Raw genomic sequence first — 26,454 nt, forward strand, 5'->3', positions numbered from 1 at the left:
TATTGCAATACATCTGTTGTGGCCATATTTTGATCTTAAAAACAACCTATACAGTATAGGCTGTTTTCAGAAAGATCAAAATATGGCCACAACAGATGCATTGCAATACATTGCAAATGGAAAGATGTACATTCTCTAGGCTATATTTATATGGACATAGAGTGAAGCTGAGTTATCTCAAGACCTATTTCACACTGCCATCTGGCCGCGTTATTGGTAAAGTGCCACTAGTTTTAGCAGCGCTTTACCATAGTTTTAGCAGAGTTTTTAACCCCCGCTAGTGGTCGAAGAAAGGGTTACATGCGACTGTGTATTGCCACTGCCAAAGCCCCCCCCCCCCCCCTGAAAAAAGCTCTACGGATGCCCATGCTCTCAGATATCAGCTATTGATAATGGGGGGATTCTTCCCAATGACCACAAATGTAAGTAGTATTTTTCCCATTGACCCTCACTCTAATGAGTTGCAGTCAGGGGCGGACTGACAACTCATGGGACAATAGGAGATTGTGGGGCCCCCAGGCAATCAGAGATTATGGGGCCACACAGTATACACAAACACACACGCACTGTATACAATCACACAGTATACACAGACATGTTTCTATTGGCTTAGAAGGTACTGGAGAGGTGGGGCAGCTATAATCTCTGGATTTTTAAACCAAAAGGATGTCTGCAAGGGACATTTCACATGGCAGATGTAAAAAAACACAAATTTTTACATACTGTCCCTGGTATTACTGAGGCTGGCAACCCTGATGGGGCTCCCTAGCGGCATGGGGCCCTCGGGCAGTGCCCGAGTGGCCCAATGGTCAGTCCGCCCCTGGTTGCAGTATAGTTATGATTAGCAGGTGTTCCCTGAGACTCAAAGTTATTTTAAGAGATCCCTGCGCTAAAAAGGTTGAGAAAAGCTGAACTAGTCGGTCACAATATAATACACCAACCATACATGTTGGAGATTCCCCCAGAAGATGTTAAAAATTGTATGTGTTTCTTCTTGCAATTATCCTGTTATGTGGTATCTACTGTATCTACTGTTGTCTCCGTGATTCCGTGTGTTGTACTTTGGAAACGGCATTGATTGTTCCAAGAACTTTGCATAGATTCCTCACCTGGCTGCATAGATGAGTGTGTTATGACATGCAGATCAACACACTGACTGGTCTCATTTCATGTTAGCCTTATATCTGGAAAAGTAATATTGTGGCACGGTAGCCGTAAAATCAAGCAGAACTCTGTATAAAGATACTGCAGTCTGTGGAGGGTTGTGAATTATAGCTATCCTGGAATTCATTTATATTCATTCCATTCATTCTAACTTTCACGCATATTCAGTGCACTTCAGAAAAAAACATAGTATAATGCTTTATAGAAAAGGAAGTAAAATTATATTCTGGCTTTGATGGGCCTCCAGTGCAGCACCTTGTCAGAAGGGTTAGATGTTACCCAGAGTTCTCACTTATGCAAGATGAGGGGCTCCAGAATGTCTGCTCTGAATGGAGAAAACAAATGTTTCAGTTTGGACTGGGTTCTGGAGTCCAGAAGCTTTTTAGAGACTTGGGAGAGATAAAACCTCAAACCCTCTGTTCACATTTTCCTGGAATACAGCATCCTGATTGTATAGGTGTGCACAACCTTTTTAGTCAGGAACTGCCTATGGTTCAGAAACCTTCTCCATGGAAATAAAGCTATCACTGTATATATTATGTGTGTGTTATGTCACTTCCTTGTCATGCAAAGAGGAAGTGACATCACCTGTTACCTGAACTATAGCCAGATGGATCACTCCAACCACACATTGCTTTTAAACATATGGACTGCTGGCAGTGCTGTTTGCCACCATTACAATGGACACAAGTCAACAGTACATATCCGTGCATCATACCTGTGGCTCTCAACTGCTAAAGGCAGCAATCAGATAAATACCCATGATCAAGCCTATTGTGTGAAAAAAAATTAAAGAAGAAGGCCCCAATGGGGTCATTTCCTGTTTACTACAACAAAGTTTTACATATATGTTGGAATGTGGCTTCATTCTTTAGAGCATAGCTCTCAACTGTCCGTGATTTCGAGGGACTGTCCCTGATTTGAAGCAATGTCTTCCTTCTTTCCCCCTCATTTGTCCCTGATTTTGGTCTAATCTATATAGTTGTATATAAAAGTCACTTTTTATCTTTCAAAAAATATTTTCCAGTGCTAAACCTTTCATCCAAATTCTAAATTGCTGCATTTGTAAATTTTAAAAGCCAATATACTGTCCCTGATTTGCAACAAAGTCCCTCTGTCCCTCTTTCCTACTCACTTGTCCCTCATTTTGGTCTGATCTATATAGTTGTACATAAAATGCACTTTTTATTGAATTATCAAAATGTGTGTCCCCAGAGTTAAACCTTTCATCCAATTTCTAAATTGCTACATTTGTAAATTGTAAAGGCCAATATAAAGGCATAACAGCAGTAAAAAAAAGCTCTTGTGGGTTTAACCAGTCTTTTTTTTGTTGAATTCTCCTTTAAGGAGGGTTTGACGGGGGTGTGTCCTCGTTCCCATTTCAAAAAGTTGGGAAGTATGAGTATCCCCTGTTGCAAGAACACAGGTGGCTATTGTAACTCAGCACCCTCATTTGCTAGGATGCAGGCGGCTACTGCCACCTAGCACCCCCCTGTTGGTCCTCAGCTGGTAGGATTCAGGTGTCTTCAGTTGCTAGGATGCAGGTGGCTATTGCTGCCTAACATCCTCTGTTGCTAGGGATCAAGCAGCGATTGCCACCTAGGATCTTCTGTTGTTAGGCTGCAGGTCACTATTGCCACCTAGTGCCCACAGTTGCTAGGACGCAAGTAGCTATTGGCACATAGCATCCTTCATTGCTAGGAAGCAGGCAGCTCTTGTACTCCAACAGAGTACATTTGCTTTGTAAACTGTACTCATATTATCGTTAGAACAAACGTTTACATCCATATGGCATAAGAAAAAGACAGTCCATAGGCAGAATCTTGGACATAACTTTTTTTTTTTTTTTTTTAAGGATCTGAATGCAGGGCACGTTTACTAATGTTTACCTTTAAGTAGTAGAGATTACTGAGCATACATGCACCTAACATGGGAACATACAGTATATCTGATGCTAGGTCCAGTTTAGATAAAAGCTATAAATACAGACAAGGTATTTAGATTTCCAGGTCCTGCATATGTTTATTTTTGACCAGTGGCAGCTTAGCTTTTATGTGTACTGGTTAAGCTTCAGCTTCCTCCTTGACTTGTGACATTTACAGAAACAGCTGTCTCTTTATTTTGCTTCTCAGAAATTAATATCCTCATTATGAAACAGCCAGACGTTGTCTGTTGACAGTAACTGCACCAATGTTAGCAGCTGCCTGCTTTGGACGCTGGCTTCATACAATACGGTGCTCTGCTTGCTTAGCATTTCCCAATTTGCTTTGAAGAGTTGTATATTGTGGAAGAGAAAAGGGGCCAGTTATACCGACAGTAAACTGACTGATGTACGCCTCCTTTTTCTTCAGCACTTCTAAATATTCTTGTTTGAGCGGCACATCACTGCTACAGCACACTGTTGTGTTCAGCGCCAAGAACCCCTGGGCTGACTTTTATATTACAGCCTTGTTTCATCTATTGCTCAAGTTATACCTTTCCGGCGAGTGCAATGCCATCATTATCTGAGCTGCTGAGTGAAATGAGATTACAGGGAAAAAAAGGATTCTTAACATGAGAATTGACGGCAGGATACCTTTTTTCTAAATGGCATATAGTGCTAAACCCCCCCGCAAGATGTGGTACTGGAACACCCTGCTGGCTTCAGGCTGACTCCCAGATGATAGCCGCCAATCATGCCTTGGAAGACTAAATGTGGTAATCTGATAAGACTGGTAGGGATTGTGACAGACCCAACCAGCACAGGAACTTTTGGAGGGGACGGCAGGTGTACTGACTATGGGCCCTGGCTTTCGAGGGGGCACTATTCTTTGGAAGGGGGGTGCCTGGGGGACCTTCGGAGTGGTTTGGTTTTGGATTCGGGTCCATTTCTCCCCAAAACACACAGACTCTAAGAACTGGAGGACTAGGATACAGATATGGGGCCTCTATGCTCAAACCAGCAATGACTGCTTAAACCCCCCCCCAGACTCAGAGACGTAGAGCAGATGTTAACATAATCAGCTCAAAACAATCTGATGCTGGAGTCTCCTGCTATAATCTGTCTTTCTCTCTTTGTATTATTCCTGATTCTGTACCTCCTAGATGTGAATTCCCATTGGTAATTGAGTCACCTATTGTTTTTGTCTGTCGGCTAGTATTGTGTCCACTTCACCTCGTTACCAAACTATTGTGGGATGTTTATGTTTATATTAGCTGTTCATTAGATGTACTGATGATATTACTGCTTAAAGTTTGCATTGTTTAGGATAATGTGATCAAGCTCTTATCTGATTCTGTGTGGTATATATTCTGTGTGAGTTTACAATAAAGTCAGTTCCAGTTTGCACCTAAGCTAGTTTTGTCTAGTTCTTGGGTGCTCAGCTATAATACTCATTTCCTGGTTCCAGAGTGGTGGGAGCTGTATCTTGACAGAAGCACAGTGGTGCCAGGTGGTCTGTCGCAGGGATAATCTGGCTACTGAAATTTTCAATCACTTATGCCATATGTTTTTTAAAATGGCGAAGTGGTGGATGAGTATTTTTGGAGCTCTGTTTATAAATGGCGTGCCGAAAAACGCACCCTCTAGTGTTTACATTTCCCTCTCCTTCCTTTCAGAATGGTGATTCGAAAGGGAGGGGTATTTATGATGAACAGATCAATGAAGGGATCAGAGCCCAAGGAGATTCAGGGTGAGGGGTTTTAAGCTGAGTACACACATTTCAAAATCCAACCAGTTCAGTAGGGACCCACCAAATTTCTTGTCAAATGTGTTTATTTTTTTTTAAATATAACAAAGATTGACAAATTGAGTACATACGCGGCTGGTGGCACAATCTTCAAATAACAATAAAACTAAACATATCGATTTATGAACAGGATGAGTACATAACAATGTAAAAATTTAATGAGTAGAGCAACGAATAAACCAATAAAGTATTACATTAAAAGCATTAGAAAATTTCATCAGAAGAAAAAAATGTAACTAGTAACTATTGGTTCATCTTGCAAGAGCAGTAATAAGGTGATCCATCTAATAGGTATATATTAAAAACAGAAGAGATAATGTGTATGTAAGTACCACACAATATAAAAAGAAAGGTAGAAAACAAAAAATAGAAGTAGATAGAAAGAAGAGGGTAGAAAAAAGAGAAGAGAATGTGGGGGGGGGGGGGGGGGGGGTTACAAGTGGTGATGCGATCCCAAATGAATTGTAATTATAGTCGAGGCAAATAGAAATAAAATTACCAAGGCAATAATAGTGTATCTTAAAAGTCTGGAGGTAAACAATGCTTAACCCAAGGAAGCCAGTGTTTCTCAAATGGACCAATTTGATCTCTTTTGATTGCTTCCATTGTAGCATGAGTAAGAGCTTTATTAGTTATGTGTATGGTTTCAGCTATAATTAAATATTGAGTTTTCCATGCCTTAGCAATGGTTAGTTTTGCGGCTGTTAGGAGCTGTGAAAGAAGGTGAAATTGACTTTGTGTGATCCCATCAGGTTTCAGGTTTAACAGGGCTGGACTGGTCTGTATAGATGTATAAAAGATTTTGGGGGCTAAGTCAAAAACTGCCTTCCAGAATTTTTAGGCAATTGGGCAATCCCACCAAATATCAAGTAGAGTGCCAGACTCCGAACAGCCGCGAAAACATGCTCCAGGGTAATCAGAAGCATATTTTAATTTTCTAGCGGGGACCAAATACCAACGGGTTAGCACCTTAAAGTTTGTTTCCACAGCAACAAGCAGACTTAGTGGCGGACCATATGCTAGACAATTCAGTACCATTAAATGAGCGATTAAGGTCTACTCCCCATTTGGAGACATATGAGGGGTGACCAGTGTTAGTACTAGCTAAAATTTGCTTATAGAGAAACTAAATAAGTCCTCTAGGTTGAGGGTCAGAAATACATGAGTTTAAAATGTGACATTTGGGATAGTTGGGAGTTAGAATTGAGATAAGGTTGTAAAAAAATGTTGATTTGCAAATTTCGGAACAGTTCCGACTGAGTCCAAATTTATCACACAATGTAGGAAAAAAATTTATGGAAGAGGTAGCGATCCAGGCAGGGTAAAAAGTAACAAAAGAAAGGAGCAGTAAATGAGGAGATTGAAGGCCAAGGGAAGTTTTGAATCTGTCCCAGATGGATAAAGAATGTTTTGTGATTGCAAATAAAAGTACGATCAGTTGGTCTTAACCATAACATGATAGATACTGAAATAGGGTCACAGTCAATAGACTCAATTGTTATCTATAAAGGAATTTCTTTGATTGCATGTTATTTGGTAAATTTGCAAGGTGTGAGAATGATAGAGGGCCCTTGTGATAATAATTCAGTAACCTGTTTTAGTAATGGAGGAAAGTTAGCTGAATATACAGTGGTGTGAAAAAGTGTTTGCCCCCTTACTCATTTCCTGTTCCTTTGCATGTTTGTCACACTTAAGTGTTTCGGAACATCAAACCAATTTAAACAATAGTCAAGGACAACACAAGTAAACACAAAATGCAATTTGTAAATGAAGATGTTTATTATTAAAGGTGAAAAAAAATCCAAACCATCATGGCCCTGTGTGAAAAAGTGATTGCCCCCCTTGTTAAAACATACTATAACTGTGGTTGTCCACACCTGAGTTCAATTTCTCTAGCCACACCCAGGCCTGATTATTGCTACACCTGTTCACAATCAAGGCATCACTTAAATAGGAGCTGCTTGACACAGTAAGGTCCACCAGAAGATTCTTAAAAGCTACACATCATGCCGAGACCCAAAGAAATTCAGGAACAATTGAGAAAGAAAGTAATTGAGATCTATCAGTCTGGAAAGGGTTATAAAGCCATTTCCAAAGCTTTGGGAATCCAGCGAACCACAGTGAGAGCCATTATCCACAAATGGCGAAGACATGAAACAGTGGTGAACCTTCCCAGGAGTGGCTGGCCCCCCAAAATTACCCCAAGAGCGCAGCGACGACTCATCCAAGAGGTCACAAAAGACCCCACAACAACGTCCAAGGAACTGCAGGCCTCACTTGCCTCAGTTAAGGTCAGCGTTCATGCCTCCACCATCAGGAAAAGACTGGGCAAAAATGGCCTGCATGGCAGAGTTCCAAGGAGAAAACCACTGCTGAGCAAAAAGAACATCAAAGCTCGTCTCAATTTCTCCACAACACATCTTGATGATCCCCAAGACTTTTGGGACAACATTCTGTGGACCGATGAGACAAAAGTGGAACTCTTTGGAAGGTGTGTGTCCAAGTATATCTGGCGTAGAAGGAACACTGCATTTCATAAAAAGAACATTATACCAACAGTAAAATATGGTGGTGGTAGTGTGATGGTCTGGGGCTGTTTTGCTGCTTCAGGACCTGGAAGACTTGCCGTGATAAAAGGAACTATGAATTCTGCTGTCTACCAAGAGATCCTGAAGGAGAATGTCCGACCATCTGTTCGTGTACTCAAGCTGAAACAAACTTGGGTTCTGCAGCAGGACAATGATCCTAAACACACCAGCAAGTCCACCACGAATGGCTGAAGAAAAACAAAATGAAGACTTTGGAGTGGCCTAGCCAAAGTCCTGACCTGAATCCTATTGAGATGTTGTGGTATGACCTTAAAAAGGCCATTCATGCTCGAAAACCCTCTAATGTAACTGAATTAGGACAATTCTGCAAAGATGAGTGGGCCAAAATTCCTCCAGGACGCTGTAAAAGCCTCATTGCACGTTATCGCAAACGCTTGGTTGCAGTTGTTGCTGCTAAGGGTAGCCCAACCAGTTATTAGGTTTAGGGGGCAATCACTTTTTCACACAGGGCCATGATGGTTTGGATTTTTTTTCACCTTTAATAATAAACACCTTCATTTACAAATTGCATTTTGTGTTTACTTGTGTTGTCCTTGACTATTGTTTAAATTGGTTTGATGTTCCGAAACACTTAAGTGTGACAAACATGCAAAGGAACAGGAAATGAGGAAGGGGGCAAACACTTTTTCACACCACTGTAAGTCAGTTATCTTAGGAGTGAGTTGTATACCTACTGTAGATATGGCATTCTATGAGGTGTCAAAGAGAAGGGAAGTGAATCTTTAGCAAGCTGAAGGTCTGAGGTAGGCAAGGAAATGTTGAGTGCAGTCAATTTTTGACCCTCGTGTTTTTTCACCTTAATACATTTCTTGTAGTAGCAAGCAGAAAATCCATCTGGGCCAGGATGTTTATTACGTTTTAAAACCTTAATAGCCACAATGACTTTTGTTGCACACTCAAGTCATTCACAGTGGGTTTGTGAGAGTGTTGGAAGGGTAATTTGTGAAAAAAGGAAATCAGCAGCAGCATGGTCAAATTGATGGTTGGACGAATATAATTTAGCAAGATTTGAGCGGAATGTATGTAAAATTTTGACAGGGCTACTTGTGTATTAGTCACGGTTTAGTTTGAGTCACACAGATGTCCTAGGATTTTGCAATGAGCATAAGGTTAGCACTAACAGGGTACCTGGTTTGTTTGCTTTGAGGTAATAAAGATGTTGTGATTTATGTATTAATTTATCTGCAGAGTCAGTGAGAAACAGGTTGAATCCTAAGCGGGGCTCTATCAAGCTTAGCTTTAGCAGAAGGGGAGGGAGAATTGTGACATGCATCGTGCAGAAGTGTTATTAATGATATAGTAGTTGAGAGCATGTTTAATATCTAGACAATGGGACGGGTGAGCTAGAATGGAATCATTAATGCACCAAGACGAATCCTGGGATCTCAGGATAGGGAAAGAGATGGTAGTATAAACTGCACTATGATGGGACCAAGTAAAGGACATAATAACTGATGATAGGATCTCTAGGGCCATGCTAACAGGAAGATATGATCAATCCTAGAAAATAATTTGTGCTCACGCCAAGAGTCTAACATGTTATGCTTAGAGATAAGTTTCTGAAATGAAAGCTAAGGGCAACAGGAGGAGGGAGAATAGGGACATATATCCAAGAAGGGAAAAAGAACTGGCTTTGAGTCTCCACATAATATCACTGTACCTAACTTGTATGAATCGATTACATGAAAAACTTGGGAAAGAAATGATAATGGATGTTTATTAGGAGGCGGAGCATAATATGATACAATGGTTACAGCAAGATCAGAAATGCGTCCAATAAGAATGAGGTAGCTGCTTTCAGAATCTTTAATTTAGATGAATGTACGAATGGGAACTTGTCAAAATATAGAAATAAAAGTAAAATAAACAATAAAAAAAAATTGAAAGCGCTCCAGTCCCCACGTTCTCGCATGAACAAGTGAACGCATACAAAAACACGCACAAAAAGCTCCCATGGAACATTTTCCATAAGAAAATCTGACTGTGTGGACGAGGCAAAAGGGTGTGAATTGGCTTGGGAGGTAAGTGGTTAATTGATTATGGGATCAATTTTTTTTAACCCTTTCCCCCTCCTCCCCCTCCACTCATGTACATATCATCTCCATCCTGTCTCTCTGCGTGCTCTTTATGTTAACTCCTTCAACTCCAATATCATGCATTTACAGGACCAGTGGATGCTTTGCCATCTATCTCCTCAGTCACTGGTCTTGTACAAACCCTGTTGTGGTTCTTAGTAAAGGCAGAGGAGATGTAATCATGCTACTGCTCACTGCAGTGGGTGGACCCAGGCAGTCGCAGACTCCCGGTCTGATCCACCCAATGTGCTGTGTATTTGGATTTTCTGGCCACAAACTCCCGCTCTGTCCCACCTCCTATGACCAGACATTTCACAGACAGACCAGGATGTGTGGGGCTCAAAGAAGCATTGTGGGAAAACAATGTGCAGTGTACTGGCATAAAGTGATAAGGGAGAGCACAGCGATGTGGGTGGGTGAGTCTGAAGCCTCTGTGTAGCACACTTCAGATCTGCCGCACATATGCCCACAGCCCCACCCACGTAGACTTTGTATCCCATGGCATGCTGCATCGCATAGTAGTCCATTATGTGTCACTTACCTGACACAGGAGCCAGCGAAGTCACCGCTGTCCCCTGTAGTCCGGAGAATCCATCTAATTCTCGGTGGGTCTCACTGCTCCGCCGCTGTCATTCGATGAAGCCGCGATGACGTCACTCCCGCGCATGCGAGCCGCCACTCGCGGCATATCGCCATTGACAGCGGCGCGTTGTGTTTTGGCAAATATCTCATAAACCGTGTAGGTTTAGGAGATATTTCTTGGACCTACAGGCAAGCCTTAAAGGGATTGTAAAGCAACATTTTTTATTTTTTTTAAATAACAAACATGTTATACTTACCTCCACTGTGCAGCTCGTTTTGCACAGAGTGGCCCCGAACCTGCTCTTCTGGGGTCCCTCGGCGGCTGTCTCTGCTTCCTCCCGCAGGTGCTTCTCACGTTCATGCGAGCTCCCTCGCATTGGTGAGAAGCACCTGCGGGCGCGCTCCCGTGATACAGCCGGCGGCTATAGCCGCTCGCTGTATCACAAGGCCCCGCCCCCCGGTGCGCTGTGTCATTGGATGTGATTGACAGCAGCGCAAGCCAATGGCTACGCTGCTTTCAATCCATCCACTCCAGCCAATCAGCGGCCAGGCTGAGTGGCGAAGAGGACGGCGGGGGCGAGCGCGGGATTTTCGAGGGGTCAGGTAAGTAAAACGGGGGGACTGGCGGTGCCGGCAGTGTCAGATGTTTTTTCACCTTAATGCATAGAATGCATTAAGGTGAAAAAACATTTACCTTTACAACCCCTTTAATCTAGGCTTACCTGTAGGTCAAAGTGGTTTGTAAGGATTTACAACCACTTTAAGGACGAGCCTCTTTTTGAGATGTGTTGTGTTGTGTTCAGCTGTAAGTTAAAAACATTTTTTTTTTGCTAGAAAATTACTTAGACCCCCAAACATACTTTTATACTTTTTCAAACACCCTATAGAATAAAATGTTGTTGCAATACTTTCTGTTGCACCGTATTTGCGCAGCGGTCTTACAAACACACTTTTTTTTGGAAAGAATACACTTTTTTGAATTAAAAAATAAGACAACATTAACCACTTCCCGACCGATGCACTCCGATGTACGTCGGCAGAATGGCACGGGCAAGCAAATGGGCGTACCTGTATGTCCCTTTAAATTTGCTGCCCTGCCAGCGTGCTCGCGTGCCAGTCGGGACCCCCGTGAGTCTGGTCGCGGGTCCCGCGGACTTGATCGCCGCGGGCATATCCGCGATCGTCTCACGGGGTGGCTGAACTGGGAGATACCGTTGTAAACAGCATCTCCCCGTTCTGCCTAGCAACAAGTGACGCTGATCTCTGCTCCATGTGATTGGAGCAGAGATCAGTGTTCACTAAAAGAAAGCCTAGCCCCAACAGTTAGTAACATGCCCCTAGGAACCCTTAACCCCTACACTGCCACCCACTGGTTAACCCCTTCACTGCCAGTGTCATTTACACAGGAATCACTGCATTTGTATAGCAGTGATTGCTGTATAAATGACAATTGTCCCAAAAATGTGTCAAAAATGTCCGATGTGTCTGCCATAATGTTGCAGTCACAATAAAAATCACTGATCACCGCCATTACTAGTAAAAAAAAAAAATATTAATAAAAATGCCATAAAACTATCCCCTATATTGTAAACGCTATAACTTTTGCGGAAACCAATCAATAATCGCTTATTGCAATTTTTTTTACCAAAAATATGTAGAAGAATACGTATCGACCTAAACTGAGGGAAAAAAAAAAATTTCTATATTTTTGGGGGATATTTATTATAACAAAAAGTTAAAAATAACAGAGGCGATCAGATACCACCAAAAGAAAGCTCTATTTGTGGGAAAAAAAGGACGTCAATTTTGTTTGGGAGCCACGTCGGGAGCCACGTCGCATGGTCGTACAATCATCAGTTAAATCGATGCAGTGCCGAATCGCAAAAAGTGGTCTGGTCTTAAGCCAGCAAAATGGTCTGGGGCTGAAGTGGTTAAAGTTAGCCCATTTTTTTTTTTTTTATTGTGAAAGATAAAGTTGCGCCGAGTAAATTGATACCCAACATGTCACTGGATTATACTATTATACAGGTATTTGCACTCCCCTCCCCCCTGGAAGGTGCCAAATGTGACACCGGAGGGGGGTAGAAATCCAAAAAGCAGAAGTTCCATTTTTGAGTGGAACTCCGCTTTAATTTCCCCAAAAATTGTGGCAAAAAAGTAAGTGAGTAAGCGTCTACAATTGTCCCTATCCCTGTACATTGCACACTCACATCGGTCCCTACCCTCAAGGAACCCACAATCCGAGGTCATCATTCATATACTAGGGCCAATTATGGTCACAAGCCAATTAACCTACCAGCATGTCTTTGGAGTGTGGGAGGAAACCGGAGTACCCAGAGGAAACCCACACAGGCTCAGGGAGAACATGCAAACTCCAGGCAGGTAGTGTCGTGGATGGGATGGAATTCAAACCAGCAACCCTTTTTTACTGCTAGGTGAGAGTGCTAACCACTACGCCACTGTGCCAGACGGGTGATAACTGCAAGACTGGTTATTCCGCACCATTGGCAATCAACACAATCCCCTTCAGTAAATGAATGGGTAGTGGAAATGGACCATATTGAGAAGATGGAGACCCTCCTGGCATATGAACCGGACATACTAGAAAAATGTTGCCATATATGGGCCCCCTTGAGGGCATTTAGGGAATCGACAGGAAACTACAGGGTTAATCGGTATGTAGAATATAACCTAGGTGTGATTTAACAAGGTCTCAATATAGGATGTATATATGTAAAAAAAAAAAAGAGAAATATAAATTTTTGCCACCCCCCTCCTTTCCCACCTCTTTTTTTTGGGGGGAGGAGATTGTCTTGCCCTTCTGTGGCTATTTTTTGTTGTTGTTTATGTTAGTTTGTATAATGTATTTGTAAGATGTTTTGGTGGTGTGACAGTACCACTAATTTTATATGCTATTTGTCTAATAACTTTTCAAAAAATTAAGATTGATATAAAAATGAACGAGAACAGGTCAAGAGAGGATGATGACTCCTCAACCTACACACTTGACAGTAGAGTACTAAAATAATAATAAAAAAAAAAAATGGCATACAACAAAAACATTGAAAAAAAGGTAAAGGGCGTCACATTATTTTGGTTTATTGTTTTATTTTTTTTAATTACTCCGTTAACGTTCATGACCGGATCTGTGTTTGTAAATGGCATCCATTATAGTAGTCTCCTGTCAAGTGAGCACATTGGTGGGTCACCATACTCCCATGACTTGTTCTCATTCATATTAATAGGTTTTGTTAACCTGAAAACTCCTTCATAAAGGACAAATGGTTTTCTTCTACTAGAAATAAAGCTCAATGAAATCTGCAGATTTTTACTTGCTGTATGCTTGTTACTGGTAAGTATTAAATCCAGAGATATCCAAGGAGCTTTCATTTTCAGTAGGAAAGCAATGGAAGCTTAGATATTTCTTCTTGCCTAGGTTTTCCTTTAAGAAAAAAACAAAACATAACCTCTTCTCCAGACCTTTAGAGGTTGCCGCTGTTTCTCGTACTATCTGTCCGCCTTTTCTAGCAATGTTAATAGACTTAAGTAAGCTGTGGCTCGTGGAAACCCTAAGTGACATGTACACAGCCAACGTGCTAAGACTTCAGTGGGAGGCTTCAGGCTGGATTGTGCAGTAGGTCAAGCTGTCCCTCTAAGCCAGAGCACTGCTTGTACCATGGAGACATTAAACAAGCGTTACGAGAAAGAAGGAATTGATGTTTAAGGTGTTACAGAATAGACCGTGGGTTTCACACATCTTTTTCCTGCGAATCACAGAAACGAAGTAATTGTACTGTCAGCTGCTATCATCCTATTACCAGAGCTGGAAAAAAAAATGATAATGAGAAAAACAGCTACAATAAAAATGGGATAGAGGAAAAGAAATGTTTCCCAATTTCCTTAAAGATGAAGTTTAATGTCATTTTTTTTTTTTTGGGAGGCGATACAGCACCAAACTCATTAGTTATGTGTAATGATGTGTATCCCATTACCTGTAGGTGGCTGCAGAAAAATCTTCCTGCAGTGCCTCCTCCATAGCCGCCGGATACTCCTCTGAGTGGCTGTCTTCTGGCGCAGTAAAGGTTAAAGCGAAGCGGTATCTGAGTCACACAAACTGAAAACTCTATTTAATTCATTTTTAATATTCAAAGTCAACTCCCACCAGCAGCACATAGTCACTTTCCCACCTAACCCAGAGTGGGCATATTGCCCCAGGTGGGGGTAGTTTGTGTGGCTATGAAGTCTGAATATCTATTACGATTTTCCCATCGGTTCCCTTAATCTGTTTCAGAAGATGCCCTTCCCCTGGCTCCTTCTCTCACATTTTTTGGGAACGTGACAAAGTGTCTCACATTTGGCTTCAATTGGGAAATTTCACTTCTAAAATCACTGGTAATTAGATCAGTCTTTCCTTGGCCAAATGCCTATTATTTAAGCTCATCCCAGAGATATCCCTCCCCTACTGTATATGAGACTCATCAACACTATAAGTGTTGCCATACTTTGGCTAATAGCATTCCATTGGAAGTCCTCCTCGGTCCTTATTACGTAACACAACTAAAAACGAGAATAAATACAATAAGCCTCATGGAAAACATTTTTTATACCCTACTTAATTCTACACAAATCTATGAAAAAAAAATGGGATCCTTGGTTTAAACATTCTGAGATTCTCTTTCAACCGTTAGACAATGCATGCTAACATACAGTGGGGAAAATAATTATTTGATCTACCTGTAGATTTTGTAAGTTTGCCCACTTACAAAGAAATGAATTTTAAGAGACAGAATGTCAACCGAAAATCCAGAAAAAAAAACACATGATACAAAAGTTAAAAATTGAGTTGCAGTTCAGTGAGTAAAATAAGTATTTGATCCCCAAGCAAAACATGACTTGGTACTTGGTGAAGAAGGTAAGACATTTCTTGTAGTTAGTGACCATGTTTGCACACATCTCAGGAGGGATTCGTGTCCACTCTTCTTTATAGATCTTCTCTAAATCCTCAAGGGTTTTTGTCTGTCAGTTGGCGATTTGGACTTTCAGCTTCCCCCCCATAAATTTTCTATAGGATTAAGGTCTGGGGATTGACTAAGCCACTCCACTCCACTCTTCTTTAGCCACTCCTCTGTTGCCTTGACAGTTTGTTTTGAGTCATGCTGGAAGACCCATCCACAACCCATCTTCAGTGTTCTGGCTGAGGGAAGACTGTTCTCATCCAGCATTTTACAATACATCGCCCCGTCCATTGGCCCCACAATTGGCCCCTCATTAGCAGAGAAACAGCCCCAAAGCATCATGTTTCCACCTCAATGCTTGACTGTAGGGAGGGTGTTCTTAGGGTCTTAGTTAGCATTTTTCTTCCTTCAAACATGGCGCGTCCCCCTCTTCAAGAAGGCACATGTATAGTCATGCCAGTTAAAGTGGTTGTAAACCCTTACAAACCACTTTGACCTACAGGTAAGCCTAGATTAAGGCTTACCTGTAGATCCAAGAAATATCTCCTAAACCTATACGGTTTAGGAGATATTTACAAAAAGACAGGCACCGCTGTCTACAGCACATGCGCCGTAGACAGCGCCGCGCAGGCGCATTGAGCAGGCCGCAGATCAGTGCAATATGCCGCTTGTGTTGGCTCCTGTGTGCGCATGCGCGGGAGTGACGTCGAATCACAGCGTCGGAGCAGCGAGACCCGGAAGTCACTCCAGGATACATGGCAGCAGTGAAGATGAAGACGGAGGACCGTTTCGGGGGCTTCGTTCTCAGGTAAGTTATTCATAATGAGCTAGTATGCTATGCATACTAGCTCATTATGCCTTTGCCATGCTGATTGCATTTTTTTTTTTAATAGTCTTTACTTCCTCTTTAACATCTAAATGATTCAGAGAAGGATTGGGAGAAAGTGCTGTGGTCAGATGAGACCAAAATTTAGCTTTTTTTGCATTTGACACTGTGTTTGGAGGAAGCACAGTGAGCTAATGGATTAGGGTTTCCAGACTTTAATCCTATGGAAAATTTATGGAGGGAACTGAAACGTCCAGTTGCCAAGAGACAGCCAAGAAACCTTAAGAATTTATAGAAGATCTGTAAAGAAGAGTGGACCAAAATCCCTTCTGAGAGGTGTGCAAACCTGGTCACCAACTACAAGAAACATCTTACCTCTGTGCTTGCCAATTAGGGTTTCTCCACCAAGTACTAAGGCATGTGCCATAGACAGCGGTGCCTGTCTTCGGGCAAATATCTCCTAAACCGTGTAGGTTTAGGAGATATTTCTTGGACCTACAGGTAAGCCTTAATCTAGGCTTACCTGTAGGTCAAAGTGGTTTGTAAGGGTTTACAACCACTTTAATGTTTTTGCATTTATTTTTTGTTGATATTCTGCCCCTATCATTTAAAATGCACCTATGATAACAATTATAGACCCTTCATTTCTTTGTAAGTGGGCAAACTTACAAAATCTGCAGGGGATCAAATAATTATTTTCCGCACTGTATGTTTACTTTTTTGTCATTAAGGGAATATATAAGGCTTCAAAATTTTTTTTTTGCATATTGCTTTTATGAAAAAATGTATATCTGTCAATCTATCACTATGAACTCGCTGTATTGCTTTATTAATGTAATATATCTTATCAACCCTCTTTATTATTTTACAATGCTTTACTTTTGCAGTGATGTATGTACCTGTAACACCATTTTACCCTGAATAAAAAAAGTTTTTAAACAAAAAAAAGTTAACCAGTTTGAATAGAGTAGATTTTCGGGGCACAAGGCACTTGACCTGGGGGCAGGAATTATAAATGTGGCACGGCTATTGAAATATGGCCGTTGGCAAATGCCAGTGTTGCTCAATGGCCATTTTGATCTTGAACTAATTATGGAACTGCTCCTGGAAAAGGCTTTATTGAAAAGTGACTCAAATGAAGGAATGTAAGAGCTTGGAATGCAATTTCCATTCATGTTTGAAAAGCCCAGCATGAGCAATTTAAACTTTGGATGTATCTGGAACACTCATGTGTCAGCAAAACTTTCCAGGAACTTTTTTTTCTATTAATGATAAAATGATTTATTTATGTGCTTTTCCTCTCAGATAAAGTTTATAGCTTTTCCCCCTATATCCAGTAACCTTCTTATATAGACCACCGTTCTGACGTTAAAAATAAATTATTTACCACAGCAATGGAAATTAAATCTTCATCTAATGCGTACAGTGCCTTGAAAAAGTATTCACACCCCTTGAAACTTTCCACATTTTGTCATGTTACAACCAAAAACGTAAAAGTATTTTATTGAGATTTTATGTGATAGACCAACATAAAGTGGCACATAACGGTGAAGTGGAAGGAAAATGATAAATGGTTTTCAAGATTTTCAATACTTTGTAGAACCACCTTTCGCTGCAATTACAGCTGCAAGTCTTTTTGGGGATGTCTCTACCAGCTTTGCACATCTAGAGAGGGACATTTTTGCCCATTCTTCTTTGCAAAATAGCTCAAGTTCTGTCAGATTGGATGGAGAGCGTTTGTGAACAGCAGTTTTCCACAGATTCACAATTGGATTTAGGTCTGGACTTTGACTGGGCTATTCTAACACATGAATATGATTTGATCTAAACCATTCCATTGTAGCTCTGGCTGTATCTTTAGGGTCTTTGTCCTGCTGGAAGGTGATCTCCTGCCCCAGTCTCAAGTCTTTTGCTGACTCTAACAGGTTTTCTTCTAAGATTGCCCTGTATTTGGCTCCATCCATCTTCCCATCAACTCTGACCAGCTTCCCTGTCCCTGCTGAAGAAAAGCATCCCCACAACATGATGCTGCCACCACCATGTTTCACGTGGGGGTGGTGTGTCCAGGGTGAGGTGCAGTGTTTGTTTTTTGCCACACATAGCAATTTGTGTTGCATAACATAGGGGGAGGGGAAGACAGGGGGACTGTGGCCCTGGGCGCAACATTTAGGGGGGCGCAATCCCATGCCAGTGTGTGTCACTGCCTGGCTCCGTCCTCCTAAATTCTGTTTCCGGTGTCGCTGAGCTCGCCCTGTGTCAGCCTGAGACTAAACGTGGTGGCCAGCGCCCTATGATTGGGCGAAAGGGGTCTTGTGCAGCAGCGGAACAGGGCTGGCCTGTCCACAGGTGGCACATACATATAGGCTGTTCCTGGAGTCCCGCCTTCTTATCCTCCTCCTTTTCTCTGGATCGGATCATTTCCCCACTATGGCAGGCCAGTGTGGCAGAGGCAGGGCCGCAGAGAGCAGATCGATGGAATCCAAAAAAAGCAGATGATGCAGACGAGAATCGAGTTGCTAGCCCGATCTGGGGAGAGAGAGGGAGCAGCTGTGGCCACCAGCCAGAGAGGTTAAAGTAGCAGCTAGTCACGTGCCACGTGTGACAGCTTGCAGCAAGAAAACATGCATGCGGTATGCCTGAGCCTCAGACCCTCACCTGCATCTGCCGTCTGCATGGTGCATTACATATCAGGATTAATCATTTAACAGTTTCATGACTCACCATCCCATGTACTATGCCTGCAGTCTGACCGTCTCCTGCAGTATACCTGCAGTCCCTGACCATCTCCTGCAGTGTGTCTGCAGTCTCTAACCATCTCCTGTAGAATGTCTGCAGTTTCTCACCATCTCCTGTGGTATGTCTGCAGTCTCTCACCGTCTCCTGCAGTATCTATGACCATCTCCTGCAGTATGTCTGCAGTCTCGGACCGTCTCCTGCAGTATGTCTGCAGTCTGTGACTGTCTCCCGCAGTATGTCTGCAGTCTCTGACCATCTCCTGTAGTATGTCTGCAGTCTCTGACCATCTCCTGTAGTATGTCTGCAGTCTCTGTCTCCTGTAGTATGTCTGCAGTCTCTGACCGTCTCCTGTAGTATCTCTGACCATCTCCTGCAGTATGTCTGCAGTCTCTGCTCATCTCCTGCAGTATGTCTGCAGTCTCTGCTCATCTCCTGCGGTATGTCTGCAGTCTCTGACCATCTCCTGTAGTATGTCTGCAGTCTTTGACTGTCTCCTGTACCATGTCTGCAGTCTATGACTGTCTCCTGTAGTATCGCTGACCATCTCCTGCAGTATGTCTGCAGTCTCTCACCATCTTCTATAGTATCTCTGACCATCTCCTGCAGTATATCTGCAGTCTCTCACCATCTCCTATAGTATCTCTGCAGTTGTGACTGTCTCCTGTAGTATGTCTACAGTCTGATCATCTCCTGTAGACTCTCTGCAGTCTCTCACCATCTCCTGTAGTACGTTTGCAGTCTCTTACCATCTACTGTAGAATCGCTGCAGTCTCTGACTGTCTCCTATAGAATGCCTGCAGTTTCTGACTGTCTCCTGTAGTATGCCTAGCACTAAATAATATGCACAACCCTTAAGTTTGGGTTATTATTGGCTGCCTGCTCTGCTGTATATGGATGCTCCTCTTTATTTACGACCTAAGCTTCTGATTGGCTGCCCACAGCCTTTTTATATTGGTTGATACTGAAGATATCTGTGACTACTGTAGTCAAAGAGATATCTCAGATCTAAAGACTAATAAAAGCCTGCAGGCAGCCAACCAGAGGCTCAGGCTGTGAGTGGAGGAACCCTTTGCGTTTCAATGGCTACAGCTATGCAGCAGCAGAGCAGGTGAGGGTCCCTGGACCCCCATTCTTAGGTGCTAAAAGTCCACATGTTAGGGGGTGCAAATGACTTGCCTTGCCCCGGGTGCTGACAATGCCACTGCCCACATAGCTTCTCCCAAACTGCAAACAGTACTTCTTATGGCTTTTGTTCAACAATGACTGTCTTCTTGCCACTCTTCCATAAAAGCCAGATTTGTGGAGTGCACGACTAATAGTTGTCCTGTGGACAGATTCTCCCACCTGAGCTGTGGATCTCTGCAGCTCCTCCAGAGTTACCATGGACCTCTTCGCTGCTTCTCTGATTAATGCTCTCCTTGCCCGGCCTGTCAGTTTAGGTGGACGGCCATGTCTTGGTAGTTTGCATACTCTTTCCATTTTCAGATGATGGATTGAACAGTGCTCCGTGAGATGTTCAAAGCTTGGGATATTTTTTTATAACCTAACCCTGCTTTAAACTTCTCCACAACTTTATCCCTGACCTGTCTGGTGTGTTCCTTGGCCTTCATGATGCTGTTTGTTCACTAAGGCTCTCTAGCAAACCTCTGAGGGCTTCACAGAACAGCTGTATTTATACTGAGATTAAATTACACACAGGTGGACTCTATTTACTAATTAGGTGACTTCTGAAGGCAATTGGTCCCTCTAGAATTTAGTTAGGGGTATCAGAGTAAAGGGGGCTGAATACAAATGCATGCCACACTTTTCACATATTTATTTGTAAAATATTTTGAAAACCATTTATAATTTTCCTTCCATTTCACAATTATTTGTCACTTTGTGTTGGTCTATCACATAAAATCACAATGTGAATACATTTACGGTATTGGTTGTAATGCCCCGTACACACAATCAGAAATTCCACCAGCAAAAGACAGATGAGAGCTTTTGGTCAGAAAATGCGTGTGTATGCTCCATCAGACTTTTGCTCAACTTTTAGATCCCTTTCACACTGTAGCATTTTGCAGGCGCTATAGCGTTAAAAATAGCTCCGGCAAAATGCCCTAAAACAGCTGCTCTATGCACTCGAGTGTGAAAGCCCGAGGGCTTTCACACTAGAGCGGTGTGCTGACATGGCATCAGAAAAAGTCCTCCCGGGAGTTTCTTTGGAGCCGCGAAGGAGCGATGAACTCAAATGGGGCAGCACTGTGATACCAGCAGCGTTTTGCGGGCAGATTTAACCCCTTTTAGGGTTAAAACCGCTCCGCTAACAGCCAAATAGTGCCGCTTTACCACTGACGCCCGGGGCAGCTCAATGTGAAATGGGTCTTAGTGAAAATTTACATACTCAATGGCTTACCTTTATGAATGCAGTGTTCTTTTTTATTTTTGCATGAAGTGTTCACTGAAAGTAACCACAGTTTATGCATTTTTTCATGATATGCTCAGTTTGCATTGCCCTTCTTCAAATCTATACCCACAGTTGATTCAGAGGAAGGCGAAAAACTCCAGCAAAGCATGATCCAATTTGCTACAGCAGGGGAAAGAATTCCTTTCTGATCCCCAGAGAGGCAATCAGATATTCCCTGGATCAACTTTACCTATAAGTGTCAATACCCAGTAATATTCTGTACATTTAGGAAAGAATCCAGCCCTTTTTAAAAACAATCTACTGAGCTGGCCAGAACCACCTCTAGAGGGAGTCTATTCCACATTTTCACAGCTCTTACTGTGAAGAAACCTTTCCGTATTTGGATATGCAATCTTTTTTCCTCTAGACGTAAAGAGTTCCCCCGTATCCTCTGTGATGACCTTAAAGTGAATAACTTAACACCAAGTACCCCTTATGTATTTGTACATGTTGATCGTATCCTCCCTTAATCAATAATCCTCCCTTAATCAATAAAATAAATTGAGTTCCACGCGTTTTTGCTTGTTCCCGCTTGGCGCATTTAGGACAGACCATTGATCTCAATGGGCTACCTTATGCGTGTGAAATGTCCATAAGTCCAATTTTTTAAACTGTGTCACATCAAACAGCATGATATTATAGTACCATGCATTTTGGTGGTTTCAAAAGGACCCGTGTTTGCCAGATGTATGGGGGTGCAATTAAGAACTATTGGCACCCATGTGCATCTCCAGAAGGCAGTGTATTTCTATTCGCTGTGGAAAATAACACTATTTCACATGCATTACCACAATGCACCAGGTGTCAACAAGCCCTACCAATGAACCAATGGACTTCTCTTATTTGTTAAATATACCAATGAAACCATTTTGTTATATGTATATATATATATATATATATATATATATATATATATATATATATATATATATATATATATATATATATATATATATGTGTGTGTGTGTTTAATAAGTGCAAAAAAAGTTGATCATGCCAGAAATCTTTTAAGCTGACAACTTCCTCTACCTCTGCTGCACTGGTATCAGTTAAATTTGTTTCCAGTTCTCTCTCTGGGCTACAAAACACCTCCCCATCTGTTATAGAAAAGGGGGGAGGGAGAGGCATTCAGTAGTATTGTACGGTATGTGAGCATTGTCTCTCTAGTAATGCATAATATGTGTGCCAACATATCTAGGGACTGGTAAGATACAATATACTGGATAATATTTTTGTTCTTGAGTTTAGAAGTTTGGATTTATTATTATTATTATTATTATTGTTTATGTGTTTGTTTATTTAGTGAACAAGTTTGGATTTGTAATCCATTTCATTATTTATTTGTTTGCCAAGTACCAAGTTTGGATTTATTTTGCATTTTATTATTTAATTATGTATTTATTGGCCAAGCTTGGATTTGTTATCCAGTTTATTATGTATTTATTTACTTACTTATTTATTTATTGGCTGTGTTTGCATTTATTATCCATTCGATTGTTTATGTATTAATTTATTTATTTTGTTATTGGACACGTTTGGATTTATAATACCCATTCTATTATTTATTGATTTAATGGCCACGTTTGGCTTTATTATCCAGTTTGTAATTTTTTTTTTTATATATTTACTTATTTACTAGCCAAGTTTGGATTTATGATCCATTTTATTCATTTGTTATCTTCTTATTTATTAACCAAGTTTGGATTTATTATCTGCTTTATTTATTTATTTATTGGCCAAATTACGATTTATTATCCATTTTACTATTTTATTTATCGATCAACAAAATAGGTAGTTTTGCGTATTTTCGTGGCACACAGGCCTCTTCTTTAGGCAATATGAACTGATATTGAGAAACAAGCGTGCCACGTGAGCTGGCACTGAGACCTATTTAGTTGGGCAATTTCCTGATGGCTGACATGATACAACACTCTGCTGCTGTTCTTGGCTTTCCATATGTTTGTTTATATGTCCTAATCCACTTGTCCGCTTATCCTGAAAATGCTGGGGAAGTATAGTCCCCTCTGCTCCTTCACAAGCATTGCCAACTTGAAATTCTAGGAACTTTCCTAAATTCTGGCACATTGACACAAATGTAGGCATGAGATGTCATGAACAATTTGCGAAATTCTGCACCTCTTTTTTTTTTTTTAAGTGGCCTTCAGTGTTAAAAGCGTACATTATCTCCATCTGGTGTGAAGGTTTCTCCATGGAATGATTGTTACTTGCAAACGAAAACATATGTGGAACACATGTTAGCAATACTGGTGACCGTCCGCCAACAGACTGTCCTCTGGGGGCTCAAACACGGAAGGTATTTTCATTCTGGCTTTTCCTTTCCGTGTCCCACGGATAAAATTGTGTGTTTTGGAATCGCTTTTGAAATATTCTCTTACAATAAATGTATGTTATTTAAAGCCACTCCTGTTCTAGATTATAACAATATCACCGCTCAAAAGTTCACAGAAGTTAAATCGCTTTGCCAAACTAATGTTGTCTTAACGTGACACTAAAGAGCAAGACCTGTAGATTGGCGCGCTCCACCTTGTGGCTGCCTAGCCATCTGGGAGGATTGGCCCTCCCAAATTTTCAGGTTTACTTTTGGGCCACGATGCTGGTCTCGGTCTACTGGTGGTTCCAGAGCTCCAGATCCAATGCTGCAGTATGTCTAGAAGCGAACTACTTAGGCTCGCTTAATGATCTCCGTAACCTTCCCTATAGAGGCCAGGGGGTATACACTGAGATCCCGGGACCTACGCGTTAGACATGGGCACCATCAAAAAATGTGTTTCATTTCATTCCGTTTCGTTCCGTACGAAAAACAATCGGATTTCGTAATTCGTGTACGAAATTCAATTCGGATTTGTACTAAATACAAATTTTCGTTAGATTCGTAAACTCTTCGTTAAAATAACGAAAGTTTGTTATAATGAATTTATCATTATGAGGGGCTCCCACCATCCCTGTGCTGACTTCCTGGGTTTTTTAACGTTTAGTTTCATTAAAGGGATTGTAAAGTGAATTTTTTTTTTTTAAATAACAAACATGTTATACTTACCTCCACTGTGCAGCTCGTTTTGCACAGCGTGGCCCCGAACCTGCTCTTCTGGGGTCCCTCGGCGGCTGTCTCGGCTTCCTCCCGCAGGTGCTTCTCACGTTAATGCGAGCTCCCTCGCATGGTGAGAACCATCTGCGGGCGCGCTCCCGTGATACAGCCGTCGGCTATAGCCGCTCGCTGTATCACACGGCCCCGCCCCCCGGCGCTCCGCATCAGTGGATGTGATTGACAGCAGCGCAAGCCAATAGCTGCGCTGCTTTCCATCCATCCACTCCAGCCAATCAGCGGCCAGGCTGAACGGTGGAAAGGACGTCGGGGGACGAGCGCGGGACATTCGAGGGGTGAGGTAAGTAAAACGGGGGGCTGGGGGCGTGAATGCATTAAGGTGAAAAAACATTTACCTTTACAACCCCTTTAAATTGATGAAGAAATTCGATTTTTTTTTCTTTTTTTTTTGGATATGTTTTATAGCAAAAAGTAAACTTTTTTTTTTTTTTTTCAAAAATTGGCAGTCTTTTTTTGTTTACAGTGCAAACAATAAAAAACGCAGAGGTGATCAAATACCACCAAAAGAAAGCTCTGTTTGTGAGAAAAAAGGATATCAATTTTATTTGTGTACAGTGTAGAACCTTACAACCCCTTTAACTTTTTGTAAAAATAACGAAAGTTCGTTATGATGAATTTATCATTATGAGGGGTTCCCACCAACCCTGTGCTGTGCTGACTTCCTCTGATTGGTGAACAAAACACCAGTCATGTTTCTGTTAATTTGGATCCGAAATTCGTTAAGGAAATTTTGTATTTTGTATGAAATTCGTAAGCATAGAAATTCCCATAGGGTTCCTACCATCCCTATGCTGAGTTCCCGGGTCTGTATGCCCGCTGTGCCCATTATGAGGGCTTCCCACCATCCCTGTGATGAGTTCCCAGGTCTGTACGACCACTGTGCCCATTATGAGGGGTTCCCACCATCCCTGTGCTGAGCTGACTTCCTCTGATTGGTGAACAAAACACCAGTCATGTTTCTGTTAATTTGGATCCGAAAATTCCAAAATTCGTTAACGAAATTTCATATTTTGTATGAAATTTTTAAGCATAGAAATTCTCATAGGGTTCCCACCATCCCTGTGCTGACTTCCTGGGGTTTTAACTTTTAGGTTCATTAACTTTTTGTAACAATTTCGAATTTTCGTTATGATGAATTTATCATTATGAGGGGCTCCCACCATCGCTGTGCTGTGCTGACTTCCTGGGTTTTTAACTTTTAGGTTTGTTAACTTTTCATTAATTACGAATTTTCGTTATGAATTTGGATCCGAAATTCGTAAATGAAATTTCGTATTTCGTACGCAATTCGTATGCATAAAAATTTGTATTTCGGATTCGCACGAATGTACGAAATTCCGGAAATTCGTATGAATTTTCGTTTCGTACGAATCTAATCGCACATGTCTACAATGCGTGCGATGCAGAGGGTGGGGGTTGCTGCCAGGCGATGTTACTTAAAACCAGGTTAATGGTCCCCTGCACATCCACTCTGGGGAAATCCAACATTGCCACACTTCCGTACTATCTCGGACCCGCAGATGTGGGTCCGTTATGGCATCACGACACTGAGCCAGATTATGCCACAAGGTGATTTAATGCCCCTTTCGGACATGATTACTTAGTACTAGCTTCCCAAAACACCTCCTTCAAACCGATCCCATTGAGGAACTACTGACTCCTGGAGACCTCACTAAACCTCTTTCTACCCTATATAGTGCACTCCTGGGCAAATACTCCCCCAACATAGAGGGACTATGGGAAATATGGCATAGAGACATACCATCATTAGACAAAGAGGGATGGGAAGACTGCCTTGACTATGGCCCTAAGCTCAAAATAGCATCTAAAGATAAACTAATCCAGGTCAAATTCCTTCACAGGATCTACTATACCTCCCAAAGACTCCATCGCATATTTCCAGATAGAGATCCCACATGCCCCAAATGTAAAACTCAAATTGGTACATTCTTTCACATGTTCTGGGAATGCCCCATTAGAGGGACCTACTGGTCAGGGGTCTTTGGTGAAATCAATTATAGGTTGCAAATGTCTATCCCGGTTCTACCTGAACTTGCCCTTCTGGGGGTTCATGACGATGCACAACATTCTCACCACCTAAAGCTGCTCATTTCCTATCTTCTATATCAGGGGTGTCCAAACTTTTTTCAAAGTGGGCCGGATTTGATGAAGTGAACATGCCTGAGGGCCGACCATTTTGCCT

At 41.8% G+C, this 26,454-nt stretch overlaps 1 protein-coding gene across 1 annotated transcript in view; it reads left to right on the plus strand.

Annotated features, from left to right (window-relative positions):
• Positions 1–26,454, plus strand: part of ADAMTS12 (ADAM metallopeptidase with thrombospondin type 1 motif 12) — a 678,211-nt gene that overhangs the window by 41,723 nt on the left and 610,034 nt on the right. The window lies entirely within an intron of this gene.

Source organism: Lithobates pipiens, unplaced genomic scaffold, assembly GCF_037356315.1.
Source record: "Lithobates pipiens isolate NorthernLeopardFrog02 unplaced genomic scaffold, aLitPip1_a1.2 Scaffold_3, whole genome shotgun sequence".
In the NCBI taxonomy this organism is placed as follows: domain Eukaryota; kingdom Metazoa; phylum Chordata; class Amphibia; order Anura; family Ranidae; genus Lithobates; species Lithobates pipiens.